Genomic DNA, 17,805 nt, shown 5'->3' with positions numbered 1-17,805 from the left:
CGTATATCTCAGAATTTCGCCCCACCCCCTTCCGCCCCCACAAAAGACGAAAATCTGTTGCATCCACAATATTGCACATTCGAGAAAACTAAGAACGCAGAATCATAGATAATGACCATATCTATCAGATTGCTGAATCTGGATCAGATCGGATCATTTTTGTAGCCAAAAGCAAGAAATCAATTTTCAGTGGCTACGCAGCGCCCGACGTCACGCTCAGACTGATTTTCTGTCTCTCTCGCACGCACTCTTTGTCGTGTGGTTCAATATTAGCGGCGTCTGCCGCAGGAGAGCCATACTGACTTAGTATCGGGTATAACTGTAGAGTTGCGGTGTCCGCAGCAACTCACAACGTTCCACCTCGTTTTTAATGTGTTAAGTCCTTATGTATTTCCTTTTTATCCCATTCCATTCCTCTGGATGCATTTGTTTTATGATTGTTTTAGTTTATTACGTTTATAAGTTACATAAGTTACACGCAGAAACACGATAAATCTAACGAAGTTATTTGTTTTGTTTATTTTATGGATCATCTAGTTTAAGGCATTTATTATAATTATTAGACTTCTAACATTTGATAACCTATTTTTTTCTTATGCTATTTTCCCCTCTTTATTTTTTTTATCTGCCTAAAACAAACACACACACGCCTATAAATAAATTTACAAAATAATGATAAAAAAAACCTATACTTAACAAAAAAGTACTCGTAGCACTTGACACAGTCTCGACTTCGTTTCTGTGAGGAAAATAATTCAAAATTGTTTAATACTTTCACTCCACTACTGTCTCTACTGTACACCACTTATTCTGCAGTTTAATAGCTCCTAGCCAACGGTCCTAAAACTGTTTTAGTTAGTTATACTAACTAGATGTAGATATCGGTATTTTTGCATACTAATTATACGTACTAGTCGTGTTACTCCTATATTTGTATATTACATACTTTAAATACTTTTCGGTGCCAAGGAAGAACATCCAACTGTTGTATGCCATGTATTAAATGAGTATTATTTTCAACGATCAACAACAAATCACAGCACAACAACAACTACTACGCACAGCAAAAAAGCTAAGCTATAGATCAGATCGGAACGCATTCTCCTTTGCAGAAAATCCATCTATGACAGTCCCCCGTCCGTTTACCAGTTCAGTATTTAATAACTTTCCTTTCCAGACCAACCATCAACAACAAGAACCAACCAGCCCCGAAGCTCTCAGAAAGAACACAAAACTTGTACTTCAACTACCACTACATACAATACTACCTTTTCTACTACTACTACTACCAACACTACTACTACTTCTACTACTTCTGCTGCTGCGCTCAACCACAAAGTCAGGCTTAAAACAGCTAAACAAAAAAAACACTTATTTTTGAACTAGAGGTGAGTGCAGCCCCGAAAGGTTTAGTGTGTAGAAACCAAAGCCATCACAAATCGAAGAAATTTACTCGTAGTATATACTATATAGTTTATAAAAAGCAAAAGAACAGAACATTCGACATGACATGTTAACTGCTGCCGCCTTGCATTGCCACAGAACTTTCTGCTCGGCTCGGCTCTGCCCTGTTTTGTTTGGTTTTATTTTGTGTTGCCATTCAGAGCCAATCAATCATTCTTCTGGCCATTCTAGCTCCATTGTCCAAGGAATTCTTTGGCTGTTGCACAGCTGTTTCAGTTTAAGCCTTTTAGTCTATACTAATGCACATCTATGCAGCATGCTTGCTTATTCAGTACTAAACCTAGACACCTTTCAGCTCACTTTCTACACTAAGTATTTCTAGTTTTAAGGCATACAATTTAAGGGCTTTACTCTAGACGCCGTTTTCGTGTGTTTGCCATGCCATTTAATTGTTTTATTTGATTTCTCAATACTGTTTTAGCCACACTTAGTTTTATAAATGGCGAACGCTCTCACACAGCAACAAATCGCAAGCCGCCAACAGGCCGAGGTAACAAAAATTCCCCCCTCCACCCAAAAAAAGAAAAGAAAAAACCGAAGAGTTTTCCTTCAATGTACTCAGGCTGTACGCCCATGTATATAAAATCCCAACTAATTAATTGGTGTATATTTGTATGCAAAGATAACCCTTCTATATACTCGTTGTTGAGTCCAGGAACGTGAGAATTGCGGATAAAACACAATCGCTTATCTTCATAGGTACTTAGGCGTTGGTTGCGTTTTATTTCCTATTTGCAAAAGGAGGTTAATACCTTTTATTCTTATACAGTATGTCAAGAAACTCTTTACACACTGAAAATAAATTAAATTTTTTGACTTTGGATAAGAAAATAATGGCTTTTGGTTCAAATTTATCAAATTTGTTTAATTCATAACCATTCAGGGATTAATTATAAAGTAGTTAGTGAAAAAAAAAATAACAAAACTATGAATAGGTAACTTACAAAACAACAAAAACAATGATTACTCATTTTTGACACTGTCAAGAAACTCTTTACACATTTCGTTTTCGAGCTCTGTTTTGATCTCGTTCTTAGAAAAAACGGGACTTTACCGTAATCTATGCTTTTGGCGTTGCTCAGTGATGCTCTATTTTTGCATTGACTTTGATTTGGTTGCGAAATTTTGACCGGTGCACATCTACAGACTAACTTTCTGAAATTTTTAAAATGCCTGACAAAAGACTAAGCTTTGACGTTGTCCAGTTGATTTACTATAATCACCAGTTGGGCAAATCTGTTGCAGACATGGTAGACATGTTTTCAGTATCAAGGAAAACAATTTACAATGTCCTAAGTCGCGCGAAGAACGGACATTACGGACAATAGGGCCAAATTTAAGTTTTATCAAGACAATGATCCCAAACATAAAGAGTCCAATGTGAGAGCTTGTCTGCTTTACAACTGTGGAAAAGTTATTGATACACCACCCCAGAGTCCCGATCTTAACCCCATTGAAAATTTGTGGGCCTATTTGAAGAAGAAAGTGGGAAAAAGACAGCCCAAAAACCGCAATCAGCTCAAAGAATTCATATTGGAAGAGTGGCAAAAGATTCCCTTTGAGTATGACCTACAAAAATTGATAAATTCGATGAAAAAACGGCTCCAGCATGTAGTCAATGCTAAGGGTGGACATACCAAATATTAAAATAAGTTAAATATATTAAATAATTACGAAGAATTTTGAATTTAAAAAATGAAAATATTTTGTGTAAAGACTTTCTTGACAGTGTCAAAAATAAGTTATCATTGTTTTTGTTATTTTTTAAGTTACCTATTTATAGTTTTGTTATTTTTTTTTCACTAACTACTTTATAATTAATCCCTGAATGGTTATGAATTAAAAAAATTTGATAAATTTGAACCAAAAGCCATTATTTTCTTATCCAAAGTCAACAAATTTAATTTATTTTCAGTGTGTAAAGAGTTTCTTGACATACTGTATGTAGGTAATATATCTACGCACGCTTCGTCTTTTTTCCCCGCTCTTTCTTCGACTGCTCAAACTAATGTGACCTTCTTGTCTTTTCATAGTGTGGCCATTTTTCTTCCTCTTTTTTCTTTATGTAGGGTATCTGTGCCCTTGCTTAAAACTAAGTATATACAAGCTAATTTTTCTCGACAACATCCCCACCACCGTGAATCAAGCACGCTCGTGATTCACAATATGTCTAGCTTTGCCAGCATACAGGTTGGGCGGTGTAGAACTCCAGCCGTCGTCTTTACAGTGGCTGAGCGAACCTGTCCGTCGCGTCCAGGCGTGACTGCTAGAATAACTCCCTTTTTCCATTGAGATCGATGAAGATTCTTATCACAGATAAGAACAATGTCCATTTCAGCGAGTGGTGGCATTGGGTGATGCCACTTTGTCCGTCTGCATAGGTCTGGTAGGTACTCATTGAGCCACTTGTTCCAAAATGAGTGTGAGATCTGCTGAGCGATGCGCCATTCCTTTCGAGTTGGCTTGTACTTCTCCTCTTGTGGATGTGGTGTCTGGCTAGAATTGGGAGAACCTAAAAGAAAGTGATTAGGGGTTATCGGATCGTCTGTGGGGTTATCCAGAGCAATGTGTGTAAGCGGTCTGGAATTTACTATGTTTTCAGCGTTACACATTAGGCTATACAGTATGTCTTCTTTCAGGTTTTTGTCATGCAGCGCGTGTGCTATGGCCCTCTTCACACTGCGTACCAATCTTTCCCAGCACCCACCTGCATGGGGGTTTAGCGGGCAATTAAACAGCCATTCGATCTGCTTGGTTGACAGCTCGTTCGCTATTCTAATGTGATCGAGGTCCTGTAATTCTCTTTTCAATTCACGCTCAGCTCCCACCAAATTGGTACCATTGTCAGATCGGATTCTTACTGGTCTTCCGCGACGCGCCATGAAGTTATGCAATACTCGAAGACACGTATCTATTGTCAGGTCCCTGGCAATTTCCAAATTAATTGCTCTTATTGTAAGGCATGTAAATATGCATATCTAGCGTTTCTCGGTACTCCTTCCTCTTACAACCAGAAACGGTCCCATATAATCGATTCCAACATATGAGAATGGGCGTCCTTAGGAAGTTGTCCCATTAATGGCATTTTTGGTGAAGCTCTCTGGATTTTACAAGTCATACAATTTCTAGCTGCACGGCGAACCTCCTGTCGGCAGTGTGGTATGTAGTACTTTCTGCGTATTTCTGCTATAATTGTGTTTTCATTCTGGTGTTTCCATAGCTCGTGATAATGTCGCACGATCAATTTTGTAACGTGATGCCCTTGGGGCATTAATATTGGACGCCTGGTTTCTTCTCCAACCGAACATGCGTTATTAATACGCCCATTCATGCGGTTCACTCATCTTCCGTCTATGATCGGAGAAAACTTTCACAGCTTGCTGTTCTTTTCGATGGACTGTCCAGTCAATAGCGCCACCCGCTCATCATGAAATGCAACATCCTGTACATTGCGGATCACTATGAGTTCAGCTTCTTCAATTTCAGCTACATCAAGGTAGACTTTTCGTTTGATCTTACGATCACACATCCTGTAGACCCAAGCGACAACTCGCATCAGCCTTGTAAATGAAGAGAACCTTTCCAGCAACTCCCTGAATACGATATTGACAGATCCATCTGAAGACATCTCATTGATTGATAACGAAAACTTGCTTCTTAGTTCCAGTTCCGTGTCACCAAAGTCTGAAGTTCCTAGATTCTATTGACTTGCGTCCTCTTGAAGGAATTGAGGGCCTCTCAACCAGGAGGTTTCTCGAGTTCCAGATCTGAGTTTGGTGCCAAAGTCTGCCGGGTTATCCTTAGTAGGCACCCAATGCCAATCTTCCAACCTTGTGGCTTCAAGTATCTCGTCAATTCTGTGTCCTACATATGGCATATATTTTCTGTGATCTGATTTAATCCATGCTAAGACAGTCTTGGAGTCGGACCACATGTGGACACATTTGGGGTTGACGTCGTGACCCTCAAGAATACATTTCCTGAGACGAGTTCCTAGCACTGCCGCCTGTAGCTCGAGCCTGGGTATGGTCGATAGTTTCATTGGGGCACACTTGGTCTTTCCCATTATAAATGCGGACTTCCATCCAGATTTCGTACGTATGCGCCAGTATCCAACTGCTGCATAAGCTGACTCACTCGCATCGCAAAATATGTGTAGTTCAATTGGTTCCCCAAAGAACTCTTCAGCGTAACATCGGGGTATCCTTATCTTGCATGCTTGGCTTAGGCTGCGCAACCAACATTTCCATTGCCTTATATCGGCTGGTCCCACTCTGTTCGCTTTTGCCATATTGACTGCAGAAGCAGTTTAGCGATCAGGGAATATTCGCCTAGAATTCCAAATGGGTCAAACACAGACATAACCACTCGCAATACTTCTCGCTTAGACGGTATTCTTGATTCTGAAAAGATTGATGCGTCAATTTTGTTAAACGAAAGTGAGAACCCAAATTCGTCGCTGCGTGTACACCAGTACATTCCCAGGACCTTTTGATAATGCGAAGATTCATCCCTATCAAGAGTTATGGGTTCAGCTACTTGTTCGTTACCAAAAACCTTGTTGAAGAATTTCGAATTGGGCACAAACTTTCTCAGTTCGAATCCTCCCTTTTTGTGAATGTCAACTATCTCCTTCACGACTCTCACAGCCGATTCTTCGGATTAAAAACAGTGCACCAAATCGTCCACATAATGGTTTTTAATAATGGCGTTCACCGCATCTGGATACGATTCCTTAAATTCAAGTGCGTTTCTATTTTTCACATATTGAGCAGAGGCCGGTGAACATTTGGCTCCAAAGGTCATGACCTGCATTTCATACTCCTTCATCTCGTCGCCTGGATTCTTCCTCCATAGTATGCGTTGGGCACATCGATCCTCCTTTCGTATTATGACTTGTTGGAACATTTCTACTATGTCAGCACAGACTCCAATCGGTTTCTGTCTGAACCTCATAAGAATGTCCGTTAGGGATTGATACCCGTCGGGGCCAGTCATGAGCATGGAGTTTAACGACACTCCATCGACTTCTGCAGCCGCGTCGAAAACAATTCTCAACTTGCCGGGCTTGTTAGGATTTAAGACCCCAAAATGAGGCAGGAACCATTCTTTTTTCTTGTCCACTTCCAGTTCATTGCTTGTGATATGCCGAATGTATGACTTTTCTTCGTATGCTTCCATCAGGTCGCAGTATTTTTTGTAGTACTCTGGATCATGTATAAATTTTCTTTCCAAAGACAATTGTCTCTTTATTGCCATTTTCTTGCTGTCAGGCAAGACGACGTCATCCACTTTCCATAGTAATCCCGTTTCAAAACGTTTCTACGTGGTTTTTCACAATCTGCACATCCATTTCCGAATTCGTGATGTAGTCTCGCATCAACTGTTCAATGTGCTCGTCATTGTGTTTAACCAGATGTACGGCCTTTACATTACTCATGGGTCCTGATTCTCCGCGACATTTTCCATACGCAACCCATCCCAGATTGGTTAATGCAATGGCTGGCCCATTTGCTTTGGAGCTATCAAATGTAGGTTATCTAGTGCGATTAGTATTTCAGGTCTAGCATTTCTATAGCCTTTCACAGGAATACTCTTTATGTGTGGGTATTGCGAACTTAGCTCAGACATGTTTACGGATTGCTTCGGCAGCCGTAAATCCTTAATAGTCCTTACTCCGTTTAGTGCATAGACCTTGCCTCCACGTTCATCAGATATTCCAATATTAAATCGGCTGACCAATTCCGTTGATGTCTTTTCTCCAAACCATTGCAATGTCAGACTTTCTTTGGGCCCATGTAATCCTAACTCGTCTTCCAGGCTTTCATTTATAAGGGTTACTGCAGAACCTTCATCCAAAAAGGCGTGGCTTCTCACTATTTTATTTTTAGCATGAAGATTTACAGGCAATATCTTAAACAAAATCATTGAGCTACCCTCATGCGTTGCTGTTCCTGTGAACTTTACTTCCTCGCCTGGTTGATTAACTGATTCTGCATGGAGCAAACGGTGAATGCGTTTGGCACATCCATCAAGTCCACATTGGTGATGTCGTCTACATTTTTGACTACGATGGCCGTACTTTAGGCAATTGAAGCATAATTTTCTTTCCCTTACATGCTGCCATTTTTTTTCAAGTTCTAACTGGGCAAATGAGTTACAGTTTTCCAAATCGTGTTTCCCATTGCATGCGGAGCACGCCTTCATGGTTACAAGTTCGATGTCGTTTGCATGGAATAGTCTCGACTTTTCCTTCTTTGGCTTGAACGTCGCCTGATCGTCAACCAATCCTGCGTCTTGCACTTCTTCGGCCAATCCCTGAAGCCATAGACTTAAATGACTGATCGATTTTTCATCTCCTAGTTGCTTGGAATGGCGTGCCCACTCCAGTCTCTGTTGCACTGGCAACTTTAAGATTAACTCCTCCATTAATGTTGGGTTTTTTAACTGCTGATGTGCGTTAGCTGCTTCTAAGAATGAAGCCAAGTTTTGTACCTTCATTTTGAACTCTACTAATTGTTCCAATCTCCCTTCGCGAATGCTCGGAAATTCTCTAACGCGACTAATCTGGCTTTTTACGAGTTTCTCCGGTCTACCAAAATAGCCTTGCCCTTTATTGCCTTTTGGAGGCGTAACATATTTTGCCGGTCACTGTATCCGTACTCTGCAGTGGTCATAGTGAAAACTTCGTTGAACATTGGCCACTCTTCGGGAGCACCATTAAACTACGGTAGATCGTACAACTTTCTTTGCGTTTCCTGATAAGGAACCGGTTGCCTTGGTGATGAGACTGCGTCTGATATCACTGAGGGCTCAGCCGTGGTTGATTGTGGTCCTGGCTCGCCAGTTGTCCTTCCACTAATACCAAGGGATCGCAGAAGTATATTAGTTTTTTCCATTTGAATTTGATTCATCCGCAGAACTTCCATTTGGAACTGCTGCATTTGCATCGCATTGGCCCGCTGACTTTCTTGCATTTGGCGCCACATCTCCATCATAAAATTAACAACGCCATGTGATTGGGCTTCTTTTGATGTGCCGGCCCCGGCCCCCTCCATATTTGAGGCTTCACCTTGCGCGGATTCTCTTTGCACTTTTCCCATCTCAACGTTGTCCTCGTCCATTTCATCCGTTGCCCTTAATTTGCTCATTGCTCTGGTAATCATCACCCGCAGACTAACCTTTCCCCAAATCAACAATCAAATTGGCACTTACCAAACAAACCACAATCCAGAAATTTTCACTCGATTTCATCAGCCAACTGCGCACTCAAGCCTCTAGTTGCTGGCCCGCAAGAACTTCGTTGGTTAGAGCGAGATGGCAGTATGTGCACGATCTCGCATACATACATATAAATTTTTTTTTTAATTTTTTTTTTTTTTTTTTTATTAAGCGTTGAATCCGTACATTGCATATAACGTATCTTAACATCACTGGTAAATAATATTGGGGTAGCCAAACTTAATGCTAAATGCGAGAGGACTTACAAAAAATATAATATTATAATATTGGGAGGGAAACTTAGAGTTGGCCAATAGTTTTGGCAAAACCCAATCTCTTCGACCGCCTCAAAGGCCTGGCAGGTAGTAATCGTCTGGCGAGCATACTATGGTGTCTAATTAGCCTGTCACTGTATCTGCTGGTGTATGCAGATTCAAATCCCGATGTAGGGTGGAGCCGCGCACGTACCAAGGGCAGTTCGTTATTTGCCTCATCGCGCGATTCTGCAAGACCTGTATCCGTTTATAGTTCGATTTGGCAGCTATACCCCAAATCTGCACACCGTAGAGCCAGATCGGGGCTACACAGTGTACACAAACTGCTCTTTTGGCTCTCAGTGACATGGTGCTTCTTCTGTTAATCAGCCACCGCAATTGCTGCATTCTTTGCCCACATTTACGAGCCGTAGCTTTCAAGTGTGGACCAAAAGTAAGACGCTTATCAAGGGTGACACCGAGATACTTTGCTTGCTCTGGTTGGTCCAAAGTTACGCCTTCAAACTTTATGGGTGGGGTCTGGTCTATGAGCGCTTTCAGGGTGAAGCATGGATTGGTGGTCTTCAGTGGGTTGACTTTTAAATTCCATCTTTTGCACCAAGCTGCCAAAGAGTAGAGGTACTCTTGGAGACCATCTGCTGCCTCAAGGCGGCACTTGGAGCTGTAGAGCAGTGCTATATCGTCCGCGTAGGTAGCAAGCAGAGCCTTACGGGGGGCCTCCATATGTTGCTCGCTTGGGGAGGGTAGATCTGCAGTATAGATAGAGTAAAGCAGCGGGCCAAGGACGCTGCCCTGTGGAACTCCAGCTCTCATTTGGCAAGGTGTTGAATGTGTGTTCCTGAACCTGACCATAAACTGACGTCCTTCCAAGTATGATCGTAGGACACCGTAGTATGGTGCTGGGAACAGTTTTTTAATTTTGCTCAGTAGGCCGATATGCCAAACTCTATCGAAGGCTTGCTGCATATCAATGAAGACTGCATTGCAGTATTCTAGATCATCATAGGCCTGTAGGATGTGTCCTGCCAATCTGTGGACTTGCTCCACTGTGCCGTGTCCCTCCCGAAAGTCAAACTGGTGATCCGGCAAGATACGGCATTCCTTGATTATACTACCAAGACGATTGGCAAGAAGCCTCTCCCATACCTTAGATAAGGAAGACAAAAGACTTATTGGCCGATACGACTCAGGGTCGTCCTCCGGTTTTCCTGGCTTATGGATCATCAGGATTGTTGCTATCTTCCACTGCTTAGGGAAAAACTGCATCCTTAACATGGCGTTAAAAATGAGCACTATGTAGAGTATCGCCCGAGTAGGCAATGCTTTCAGTGTGGAATTGCACACTCTGTCAATGCCAGGAACCTTCTTCCTCGGTAGGGACTTGATGACTTCAACAATGTCCTCAGCCCTGGCTGGTTTAATGGGTAAGGCCATTTGTAGAGGGGTTTGCAGACTATCTTTTGTCTCTTTGTACTGCGCCTCCGTGTCGAATTGGTAATGGGTGAACCTGTCCCCTAAATGATGTGCAAACGAATTGGCCTGCTCTTCTTCGTTTCTAGCAAGTTCACCGTTGGGACACCGGATGGGAATCTGTCTGAACGGTTGTCTCTTAAGAGACTTAGTGGTCTTCCAAAGCGAATATCCAGCATCCACGGTGTAATCCATGGAAGCAAGCTTTTGTTCAAAGAAGTTGCTTCGAAGTTCTCTCAGGGTGTTTCGAAGTTGCTTGGCAGCCCGGTTCCATAGAATTCGGTCCCATGGGTCTTGAGATCGGATTGCGCGTCTGCGAAGTCTACTTTTTTGTGACAAAAGCTCTCTGGCCTCTCTTGTAAGAACTATTCCATAGGCGGCGCTTGTCGGAGGATGCGAGGGCGTTGAGGCAGCAGCAGCCATGTGTATACTCTCTGTGATGTTATCTACAGCCATCTCGATATCTTCCTCAGAGTTTAGCGTGACGTTCAGTTGAATCGACCTCTCCAAATGTTGCCTAAATGCGAGCAGATCAGTGTGCTTGGTGACTAGATGAGGGCTTGGATTTTCTATAATGCCATCTGTTTTAATGCTGATGACTAAGGCCGGATGGTCGGAGTCCAGATCCCAGCTCTGACTTATTGTTGCTCGAGAATCCGGAATACCATGATGTACTGCGAAGTCTATGCAGGACGGCGTGTGATTGAGTACATATGGGTACCTGGTTGGTGATCCAGTTGCAAGGATCTTAGCGCCAGTAGCAGAGATGGCTTCCGCTAGCTCTCGCCCCCTAGGGGAATTGTAAGTGTCTCCCCACAGCCAGTGTCGGGCATTCCAGTCACCACCAACCAAATACCTTTGCCCGCAAGCACGGAGTGCATCGATGTAATGTCTTTCCTCAATCCTGACTCTGGGAGGGCAGTAAATGGCGCTGAACTCCACATCGCCAAGTCCTGTGGCTACTTTTACTTCTGACATTTGCATGCTGCGTGTCTCAATGACCCTTTGTGGAAAATGACGAAGCGAAGTCTTAACTAAAACCGCAACTCCACCAACGCTATTATTATTCCGCGATGGCTTGAAGGCTGGATAGAAGGCATATCCATGTATTTTTACAGCTGCCCCTCTTTTAATTCTGATCTCCGTCAAAAGAAGAATGTCAACGCTATTCTTGTGCGCGAAGGGCTCAACTTCTTTTGCTTTCCCTGAAATGCCGTTAGCATTCCAGATGAGAACCTTTAGTGGGTTCATTGAGATGCTGAAACGTTGTTCTGGAGCTGAAGATTAGATCCAGCCCATTGCTTAATCGTGTTGGCCAATTTAAAAACCATTTATTCAAGTTTTTCAAGGCGTTGATTGGCTTGACTATTATGCTGCTGCTTTTCTTGCTGCTGTTGCTGTAGCCACATAAGAAACTGCTGCTGCTGCTGCTGTTGGAGCTGTTGTTGCCATTGTTGAAATTTTGTCTGCTGTTGTTGTAGCAGTGCATGAACTTCATATGAATTCTGTTGCTGGTTATTCAATCCTTGTGGCTGATGCGCTTGTAGACTATGAAAACGACGCTGAGCAGGTGTAGCAGGTATTGCATTTGAATTACCATTTGCTACGGCAGCATAGGAGGCTCCTGTATTACTTCTAGTGCCTACCAAAGGTTGGTGCTGAACAGTGGTAGAGTAAGCATATGCCACTTGATTATTTAAGGGGACATGACCCGTCCTGTTCGTATTAATTGCTTTCTTTGCGGAGCCCATTGATCGGCGTAGAAACTCCTGATACCATTGGCATCCTTTGTAACTGGCCATATGGCTTCCAGAGCAGTGAATGCAGGTTGGCTGTGCATCTAGGGGCGTGTGCATTGTGAGGTTTGGTGATTTTCACCGCATCTGGCACAGTTGTGATGTCGGCGGCAGTATTTGGCTGTGTGGCCGAAATCCTGGCATCGACGACATTGAGCAATCTCTGTAGATTTTCGCATCCTTTCAATCCTTATTTTTTGGCGGCAAAGGGTCTTGACTTGGTAAATTTCGTTAATTTTTGCACAAGGCTTAATATTAATGAAAAAAATATTAAGTTTTTCGTCCTTGTTAGTCCTTGAGCTTGGATTATGGATGTGAAGGACCTCGAAGCCCAACATTTTAAAATCGGCGGTAATATCATTGTTTAGGGTGCTATGATGTAGGTCTCTTACAACAATTCTATGAGGCTTTTCAGTCTGCAATTGGTATGTGTGGAATTCTATTCCAATGGCATCGAAACAATCCACAATTGCTCTATAGGTATCACTGTCTTTGGGGAGGATTCTGACCGTTTCCCCCTGGTTAGCTTTGACGACAACGTTATTCAAATTTGCAACGTCCTTTATGACATCAAATAAGTCATTTAAGTTGCTAATATTGACAACTATTTGCGGTGGTTTTGGAGGGCCTTTAGGCTGATTACCAGAGCTCGTTGATTCTCCTTGAAGACACTGGTCTGTATTAACTGCTTCATAAAGGTGTTCATCCAGTTGGTCATTTCCAGCGTCTGCATCTACATTCATCCGAACTTCCTCATTATTACTATCACTTGGGATGTTCGTGTCAAGAAAGGAAAATCTGTTGTTGGTGTTTGCCTGTTGGCTTGTAGTGGGGGCAAGCCCAGGTCCCGGCCGCCGCTCCCTCGTTTAGATTTAGATGACAAAGTCTGATCGTTTTTTCTTTTGCCCGTTCTCCGTTTTTGAGCATCCAGAAGTCGCTCGGCAGCAGTGCGAAGTGTTTTTGCCTCAGTGTCGTCGGGGCATGTGGATATGGAGTTTTCTTGCCTATCAAAGCTTAGTGCAGGGCAGATACTGCATATTGTAGAAGTTGCCATGGTGTAGGTGGTGTTGTTGGTGGCACTAGTGAATGTTACTGTTGTTGTGGTTTCTGTGCATGTAGAGCGTTCAGCCTCTGAACGGTACTCAGAACGAATCTCAGAAGGTAATTTGCCTGATATTAGAAGCATTCTCTCATGATCAGTCCGCTTATTTCTAAGCCGAGAGTCAGATGAACTATTCGCATTCATTATACCGTAGCTGATAAGCGAAGTTTTTATTGCCCCTCTTGTGCGGCTGTGCGCAGACTGAGGGGAATGTCTTGCCCGAAGTGCAGTGAATACAGTTGTAAAAACGTTCACAAATGTGTTTTTTGTTTTTGTCCAATTGCCGACACCGCACAAAGCAGCACCCGAATTTACGATGTATGCTATTTTTAGCACACAAGAGAATGCTCCGCTAAAGCAGAATAAAGAAAACAACTTTGCACAAGCGCGACACAACCGATCTCTATGAAAGTTGATTCGAGACTACATACAGTATGTCAAGAAACTCTTTACACACTGAAAATAAATTAAATTTTTTGACTTTGGATAAGAAAATAATGGCCTTTGGTTCAAATTTATCAAATTTTTTTAATTCATAACCATTCAGGGATTAATTATAAAGTAGTTAGTGAAAAAAAAATAACAAAACTATAAATAGGTAACTTAAAAAATAACAAAAACAATGATTACTCATTTTTGACACTGTCAAGAAAGTCTTTACACAAAATATTTTCATTTTTTAAATTCAAAATTCTTCGTAATTATTTAATATATTTAACTTATTTTAATATTTGGTATGTCCACCCTTAGCATTGACTACATGCTGGAGCCGTTTTTTCATCGAATTTATCAATTTTTGTAGGTCATACTCAAAGGGAATCTTTTGCCACTCTTCCAATATGAATTCTTTGAGCTGATTGCGGTTTTTGGGCTGTCTTTTTCCCACTTTCTTCTTCAAATAGGCCCACAAATTTTCAATGGGGTTAAGATCGGGACTCTGGGGTGGTGTATCAATAACTTTTCCACAGTTGTAAAGCAGACAAGCTCTCACATTGGACTCTTTATGTTTGGGATCATTGTCTTGATAAAACTTAAATTTGGCCCTATTGTCCGTAATGAGACCAAAAATTTCTCCGCACTGCTTTTTAAATTTGTTTTTAAAATTTGGAGGTACTGTTTTGCATCCATTGTGTTCTCAATAAATTCAATATTTCCCACTCCTCGGCTAGAGATGCACCCCCAAATCATAACCGAAAGTTTTCCAAACTTTACAGTCGGAATGATGTTTCGGTTATCTAAAGCTGTTAACGGCTTGCGCCATACTCTGGGTGGACCATCATTGTAATATAGCATCATTTTTGTTTCGTCGCAAAATATGACGTCATCCCAATACTCTGCCGGCTTACTGATCATGTTAACAGCGAAAGTGAAGCGCTTTTCCACATTGACCGACGAAAGCAGCGGTTTTTTTCGTGCCACTCTGGAAGAGTATTTATGGCGTAGAATAACCTGGCGTACTGTTTCGTGTGAAACAACCCAGTCAAGTTCTTCGTAAAGTTCCTTGGCCAGAGTCCTGACCGATATTTGCGGATTCTGATTAATTTTCCTCTTGATTTTGCGGTCTGCCCGTTTGTCTATCTTCCTTTTACGGCCACCTCCAGATTTGGTTTCCAGTCTCCCTTCGTTCTTCGCGCGACTTAGGACATTGTAAATTGTTTTCCTTGATACTGAAAACATGTCTCCATGTCTGCAACAGATTTGCCCAACTGGTGATTATAGTAAATCAACTGGACAACGTCAAAGCTTAGTCTTTTGCCAGGCATTTTAAAAATTTCAGAAAGTTAGTCTGTAGATGTGCACCGGTCAAATTTCGCAACCAAATCAAAGTCAATGCAAAAATAGAGCATCACTGAGCAACGCCAAAAGCATAGATTACGGTAAAGTCCCGTTTTTTCTAAGAACGAGATCAAAACAGAGCTCGAAAACGAAATGTGTAAAGAGTTTCTTGACTGTCAAAAATGAGTAATCATTGTTTTTGTTGTTTTGTAAGTTACCTATTTATAGTTTTGTTATTTTTTTTTCACTAACTACTTTATAATTAATCCCTTAATGGTTATGAATTAAAAAAATTTGATAAATTTGAACCAAAGGCCATTATTTTCTTATCCAAAGTCAAAAAATTTAATTTATTTTCAGTGTGTAAAGAGTTTCTTGACATACTGTACATATAAATGTGCGCTTTTTTCAGCTGCCTGACGTGCGCACCCACGTTGGCCTCCGTGTTCTGCAATGTTTATTATCCACCCACGAGCGAGATGACCGTCTCCTTGTGGGTTCCGTCGCTTCTCCAATGTCCAGTATACTTCAGTGCTTGCACCACGAGTCTCTGCCCGTCTTCATACAAACTCCAAGAACTCTAGCGTCATTGGCTTCCAGGAAGCGAAATAAAAGATGTTGAGTCCAGGAACGTGAGAATTGCGGATAAAACACAATCGCTTATCTTCATAGGTACTTGGGCGTTGGTTGCGATTTATTTCCTATTTGCAAAAGGAGGTTAATACATTTTATTCTTATATGTAGGTAATATATCTACGCATGCTTCGTCTTTTCTCCCCGCTCTTTCTTCGACTGCTCAAACTAATGTGACCTTCTTGTCTTTTCATAGTGTGGCCATTTTTCTTCTGTTTTTTTTTTATGTAGGGTATCTGTGCCCTTGCTTAAAACTAAGTATATACAAGCTAATTTTTCTCGACAACACTCGTATATAGTCCACCAAAACAAAAGCACCCGAACTAAACCCTAGCTCTAGTCCATCCATACTGTAGTGTATTGACACTCAGACTTAAGCACGCGTTGTCTTCAAGATTCTCTTTTATTCTATCCCCCTTGGATGGTGTGACCGTATATAGATATTAATATAATACCTAACACGCCTCTCCTTAGATGTTTAATATACATGTCATTTACAAATCTATTTTCTTATAACAATTTGAATTGTGTACTTAATCTAATTAGCGTATATAAAATTTATGTGATTTCGTATTTTTCTTTCTTCTTAATCTGTTTAGTATTTGTTTCAGTGTTTAATTTGTACATAATTTGATTTCATAATTCCTTTCTTTATATTATTTTATTGTTAAATACGCTTTACTACCTTCCCTGCCTCACGTGGTCTCAACTCTCTCCTGGTGGGTGTTGGTTGAGAAACTATTTGTTCATTGTTGGTTTTGGAATTGTCATCTACTGAACAATTGCTTTCGACATCAGGTGTTTTCGCATTAGGCGATGTATGATTGTTAGTGCTTTGGTTTCTAATTTGATCCAGGTGACGTTTTATTTCTCTGTTATTGTTCGCCAAAATACAACAATACGAACGCGGGCCCAGTTGTTGTTTTACAGTTGCCTGAGTCCAGCTTGCTTTGTTAGGATTTTTGTAGTCCCTAACCTTAACTTTTTGACCCTTTAAAAATTCTGTGCTTCGTCTACCTTTGTGATTTACAACACACTCAGTCTGTTTTTTATTTATTATGCTTTCGACCGTAGGTGGTTTTAACAACGAAAATCTTGTTTTTAGTGTACGACCAAAAAATAATTTAGCAGGAGATTCGCCCGTAGTACAATGAATCGTATTTCGGTAATCGATCAAAAATCTATTTAAAATTGTATTAAAATCTTGTCTTTCATTAGCCTTTATGTTTGCATATAGTGATTTCTTAACAGTCTTTACAAAATTTTCTGCTTGACCATTAGTCGCTGGATGTCCTGGAGCAGTAAAAATGTGATTAACACCATTGTTTTTCATAAACGTTTTAAAATCATCAGAAGTAAACTGTCGTCCATTGTCACTAACTAACACGTCTGTTAAACCATATCGACAAAATACTTCTCTAAGCTTGTTGATAGTAAACAATGAAGTTATTTCCTTCGTTTTGAATACTTCTGCCCATTTTGTATAAGAATCTATAATAACCAATAAATGAAAACCTCTAATTGGTCCTGCAAAGTCTATGTGTACTCGACTCCAAGCCTTTCCTGTGGATTTCCACGGTATTAACAGACTCTTTTCTGGACTTGATTGTAGTTCCTGACAAGGAATACAATCTCGAATTAATTTCTCAATTTCAGAATCCATGCAAGGCCACCACACATAAGAACGTGCTAACATTTTGGTTTTTACTATTCCCAAATGCGATGCATGAAATTCTGCTAAAATAGCTTGTCTCAGTTTGGTTGGAATTACTACTCTGTGTCCCCATAAGATACAATCATATTCCACTGAAAGTTCATTTGTTTTAGAGATGTAGGCAGAAAACTCGCTGCCTTTTAATCTTGTCTTCGAACCAGTGTTAATTGCCTCACAAACTTTTGATAATATTGGGTCACGTCGTGTTTCACGAGCTATTTCTTTGAAGCTAATTTTGAACACCTTTTCGGACTGTATAAAATGTATGTAATTATAGTCTTCGTTTGGTACAGCCGTTTCCCATTGAGGCATTCTTGAGAGTCCATCTGCTATATTTAAGGTCCCCTTTATGTG

At 41.1% G+C, this 17,805-nt stretch overlaps 1 protein-coding gene and 3 long non-coding RNA genes across 4 annotated transcripts in view; 2 read left to right on the top strand and 2 right to left on the bottom strand.

The window, feature by feature from the left end:
• The window catches only part of LOC117191235 (protein hu-li tai shao-like), a 73,762-nt gene that overhangs the window by 51,620 nt on the left and 4,337 nt on the right, over nucleotides 1-17,805 (top strand). The window lies entirely within an intron of this gene.
• LOC117191240 lies at nucleotides 2,152-15,863 on the bottom strand. Its single transcript, XR_004473981.1, has 2 exons — nucleotides 15,830-15,863; nucleotides 2,152-2,216 (listed from the first exon to the last, which is right to left on the bottom strand). It is a non-coding gene; the product is annotated as an uncharacterized LOC117191240 (long non-coding RNA).
• On the bottom strand, nucleotides 2,885-3,197 carry LOC117191239. Its single transcript, XR_004473980.1, has 2 exons — nucleotides 3,102-3,197; nucleotides 2,885-3,033 (listed from the first exon to the last, which is right to left on the bottom strand). It is a non-coding gene; the product is annotated as an uncharacterized LOC117191239 (long non-coding RNA).
• Nucleotides 13,890-14,615, top strand: LOC117191238. The gene is made up of 2 exons (XR_004473979.1): nucleotides 13,890-14,062; nucleotides 14,131-14,615. It is a non-coding gene; the product is annotated as an uncharacterized LOC117191238 (long non-coding RNA).

This window comes from Drosophila miranda, assembly GCF_003369915.1.
Source record: "Drosophila miranda strain MSH22 chromosome Y unlocalized genomic scaffold, D.miranda_PacBio2.1 Contig_Y1_pilon, whole genome shotgun sequence".
In the NCBI taxonomy this organism is placed as follows: domain Eukaryota; kingdom Metazoa; phylum Arthropoda; class Insecta; order Diptera; family Drosophilidae; genus Drosophila; species Drosophila miranda.
Note: the sequence above shows the minus strand (reverse complement) of the source record. Positions and strands in the feature narration are given on the sequence as shown.